This window comes from Bombina bombina, chromosome 2 (assembly GCF_027579735.1).
Source record: "Bombina bombina isolate aBomBom1 chromosome 2, aBomBom1.pri, whole genome shotgun sequence".
NCBI lineage: Eukaryota > Metazoa > Chordata > Amphibia > Anura > Bombinatoridae > Bombina > Bombina bombina.
In genome coordinates, this window is record NC_069500.1 from 185,576,617 (window position 1) to 185,581,994 (window position 5,378).

Below are 5,378 nucleotides of genomic sequence, written 5' to 3' on the forward strand. Positions count from 1 at the left end.
TTTTTTAAACCTTGAAGGAATAAAAGAAGTACCAGGCCTATTCCATTCCTTAGAAATCATATCAGAAATAGCATCAGGAACTGGAAAAACCACAGGAGGTTTATAAACAGAATTTAAACGTTTACTAGTTTTAATATCAAGAGGACTAGTTTCCTCCATATCCAATGTAATCAACAATTCTTTTAACAAAGAACGAATATACTCCATTTTAAATAAATAAGAAGATTTGTCAGTGTCAATATCTGAGGCAGAATCTTCTGAACCAGATAGATCCCCATCAGAGAAGGATAATTCAGCATGTTGCCGGTCATTTGAAATTTCATCAACTTGAGACGTTTTAAAAGACCTTTTATGTTTATTAGAAGGCGGGATGGCAGACAAAGCCTTCTGAATAGAATCAGAAATAAATTCTTTTAAATTTACAGGTATATCTTGTGCATTAGATATTGGGGGGACAGCAACAGGTAATGAAATACTACTGATGGATACATTCTCTGCATGTAAAAGTTTATCATGACAACTATTACAAACCACAGCAGGAGATATAACCTCCACAAGTTTACAACAAATGCACTTAGCTTTGGTAGAACTGTTATCAGACAGCAGGGTTCCAACAGTGATTTCTGGGACAGGATCAGATTGAGACATCTTGCAAATATAAGAGAAAAAAACAACATATAAAGTAAAATTATCAATTTCCTTATATGGCAATTTCAGGAATGGGAAAAAATGCAAACAGCATAGCCCTCTGATGGAGTAAAAAGGCAAGAGGCATATAGGAATGGGGTCTTAAATAATTAAAATATTTATCACCAAGTATGGCGCACAACAAACAGAAAAATATTTTTGGCGCCAAAAACGTCCGGAAATGACACTCGCATCACAGATGACGCAACCTTGTGAAGGACTCGGCGTCGACTAAGACGCCGGAAATGATGAATTTGCATCAATGAACGTAACTGCGCCAAAAATTACGCAATAAACTTTGACATTTTGCGCCCTCGTGAGCCTAATACCCCAGGTAAGAAATTATTTTTTCCTAAAAAAAGCATTTCCCAGATATGAAACTGACAGTCTGCAAGAGGAAATATACTGGAAACCTGAATCATGGCAAATATAAGTACAATACATATATTTAGAACGTAGACACCCATCCACATATAGCAGATAGCCAAACCAGTACTGAAATAGTTATCAGTAGAGGTAATGGAATATGAGAGTATATCGTCGATCTGAAAAACATAATTTATGTAAGAACTTACCTGATAAATTCATTTCTTTCATATTAACAAGAGTCCATGAGCTAGTGACGTATGGGATATACATTCCTACCAGGAGGGGCAAAGTTTCCCAAACCTTAAAATGCCTATAAATACACCCCTCACCACACCCACAAATCAGTTTAACGAATAGCCAAGAAGTGGGGTGATAAGAAAAAAGTGCGAAGCATATAAAATAAGGAATTGGAATAATTGTGCTTTATACAAAAAAATCATAACCACCACAAAAAAGTGTGGGCCTCATGGACTCTTGTTAATATGAAAGAAATGAATTTATCAGGTAAGTTCTTACATAAATTATGTTTTCTTTCATGTAATTAACAAGAGTCCATGAGCTAGTGACGTATGGGATAATGAATACCCAAGATGTGGATCTTTCCACACAAGAGTCACTAGAGAGGGAGGGATAAAATAAAGACAGCCAATTCCTGCTGAAAATAATCCACACCCAAAATAAAGTTTAATGAAAAACATAAGCAGAAGATTCAAACCGAAACCACTGCCTGAAGTACCTTTCTACCAAAAACTGCTTCAGAAGAAGAGAATACATCAAAATGGTAGAATTTAGTAAAAGTATGCAAAGAGGACCAAGTCGCTGCTTTGCAAATCTGATCAACTGAAGCTTCATTCCTAAACGCCCAGGAAGTAGAAACTGACCTAGTAGAATGAGCTGTAATCCTCTGAGGCGGAGTCTTACCCGATTTAACATAGGCAAGATGAATTAAAGATTTCAACCAGGATGCCAAAGAAATGGCAGAAGCTTTCTGGCCTTTTCTAGAACCAGAAAAGATGACAAATAGACTAGAAGTCTTTCGGAAAGATTTAGTAGCTTCAACATAATATTTCAAAGCTCTAACAACATCCAAAGAATGTAACGATTTCTCCTTAGAATTCTTAGGATTAGGACATAATGAAGGAACCACGATTTGTCTACTAATGTTGTTGGAATTCACAACCTTAGGTAAAAATTGAAAAGAAGTTCGCAACACCGCCTTATCCTGATGAAAAATCAGAAAAGGAGACTCACAAGAAAGAGCAGATAATTCAGAAACTCTTCTGGCAGAAGAGATGGCCAAAAGAAACAAAACTTTCCAAGAAAGCAATTTAATGTCCAATGAATGCATAGGTTCAAACGGAGGAGCTTGAAGAGCTCCCAGAACCAAATTCAAACTCCATGGAGGAGAAATTGACTTAATGACAGGTTTTATACGAACCAAAGCTTGTACAAAACAATGAATATCAGGAAGAATAGCAATCTTTCTGTGAAAAAGAACAGAAAGAGCAGAGATTTGTCCTTTCAAGGAACTTGCGGACAAACCCTTATCTAAACCATCCTGAAGAAATTGTAATATTCTCGGAATTCTAAAAGAATACCAAGAAAAATGATGAGTAAGACACCAAGAAATATAAGTCTTCCAGACTCTATAATATATCTCTCTAGATACAGATTTACGAGCCTGTAACATAGTATCAATCACAGAGTCAGAGAAACCTCTTTGACTAAGAATCAAGCGTTCAATCTCCATACCTTTAAATTTAAGGATTTCAGATCCGGATGGAACAGAATTGATCCAAATTTCTTTGAAAAAACGTAACCTGCCCCCTACCAGCTGAACTGGAATGAGGGCCGTACCTTCATGTGAACTTAGAAGCAGGCTTTGCCTTTCTAGCAGGCTTGGATTTATTCCAGACTGGAGATGGTTTCCAAACTGAAACTGCTCCTGAGGACGAAGGATCAGGCTTTTGTTCTTTGTTGAAACGAAAGGAACGAAAACGATTGTTAGCCCTGTTTTTACCTTTAGATTTTTTATCCTGTGGTAAAAAAGTTCCTTTCCCACCAGTAACAGTTGAAATAATAGAATCCAACTGAGAACCAAATAATTTGTTTCCCTGGAAAGAAATGGAAAGTAGAGTTGATTTAGAAGCCATATCAGCATTCCAAGTTTTAAGCCATAAAGCTCTTCTGGCTAAGATAGCTAGAGACATAAACCTAACATCAACTCTAATAATATCAAAAATGGCATCACAGATAAAATTATTAGCATGCTGAAGAAGAATAATAATATCATGAGAATCACGATTTGCTACTTGTTGCGCTAGGGTTTCCAACCAAAAAGTTGAAGCTGCAGCAACATCAGCCAATGATATAGCAGGTCTAAGAAGATTACCTGAACACAGATAAGCTTTTCTTAGAAAGGATTCAATTTTTCTATCTAAAGGATCCTTAAACGAGGTACCATCTGACGTAGGAATGGTAGTACGTTTAGCAAGGGTAGAAATAGCCCCATCAACTTTAGGGATTTTGTCCCAAAATTCTAACCTGTCAGGCGGAACAGGATATAATTGCTTAAAACGTTTAGAAGGAGTAAATGAATTACCCAATTTATCCCATTCTTTGGAAATCACTGCAGAAATAGCATTAGGAACAGGAAAAACTTCTGGAATAACCGCAGGAGCTTTAAAAACCTTATCCAAACGTATAGAATTAGTATCAAGAGGACTAGAATCCTCTATTTCTAAAGCAATTAGTACTTCTTTAAGTAAAGAGCGAATAAATTCCATCTTAAATAAATATGAAGATTTATCAGCATCAATCTCTGAGATAGAATCCTCTGAACCAGAAGAGTCCAAAGAATCAGAATGATGGTGTTCATTTAAAAATTCATCTGTAGAGAGAGAAGATTTAAAAGACATTTTACGTTTACTAGAAGGAGAAATAACAGACAAAGCCTTCTTTATGGATTCAGAAACAAAATCTCTTATGTTATCAGGAACATTCTGCACCTTAGATGTTGAGGGAACTGCAACAGGCAATGGTACATTACTAAAGGAAATATTATCTGCTTTAACAAGTTTGTCATGACAATTATTACAAACAACAGCTGGAGGAATAGCTACCAAAAATTTACAGCAGATACACTTAGCTTTGGTAGATCCAGCAGGCAGTGGTTTTCCTGTAGTATCTTCTGGCTCAGATGCAACGTGAGACATCTTGCAATATGTAAGAGAAAAAACAACATATAAAGCAAAATAGATCAAATTCCTTATAAGACAGTTTCAGGAATGGGAAAAAATGCCAAATATCAAGCTTCTAGCAACCAGAAGCAAATGAAAAATGAGACTGAAATAATGTGGAGACAAAAGCGACGCCCATATTTTTTAGCGCCAAATAAGACGCCCACATTATTTGGCGCCTAAATGCTTTTGGCGCCAAAAATGACGCCACATCCGGAACGCCGACATTTTTGGCGCAAAATAACGTCAAAAAATGACGCAACTTCCGGCGACACGTATGACGCCGGAAACGGAAAAGAATTTTTGCGCCAAAAAAGTCCGCGCCAAGAATGACGCAATAAAATGAAGCATTTTCAGCCCCCGCGAGCCTAACAGCCCACAGGGAAAAAAGTCAAATTTTTGAGGTAAGAAAAATATGATAATTCAATGCATAATCCCAAATATGAAACTGACTGTCTGAAAATAAGGAAAGTTGAACATTCTGAGTCAAGGCAAATAAATGTTTGAATACATATATTTAGAACTTTATAAATAAAGTGCCCAACCATAGCTTAGAGTGTCACAGAAAATAAGACTTACTTACCCCAGGACACTCATCTACATGTTTGTAGAAAGCCAAACCAGTACTGAAACGAGAATCAGTAGAGGTAATGGTAAATATAAGAGTATATCGTCGATCTGAAAAGGGAGGTAAGAGATGAATCTCTACGACCGATAACAGAGAACCTTATGAAATAGACCCCGTAGAAGGAGATCACTGCATTCAATAGGCAATACTCTCTTCACATCCCTCTGACATTCACTGCACGCTGAGAGGAAAACCGGGCTCCAACTTGCTGCGGAGCGCATATCAACGTAGAATCTAGCACAAACTTACTTCACCACCTCCCTTGGAGGCAAAGTTTGTAAAAACTGATTTGTGGGTGTGGTGAGGGGTGTATTTATAGGCATTTTAAGGTTTGGGAAACTTTGCCCCTCCTGGTAGGAATGTATATCCCATACGTCACTAGCTCATGGACTCTTGTTAATTACATGAAAGAAATGACGTAACTTCCGGCGACACGTATGACGCCGGAAACGGAA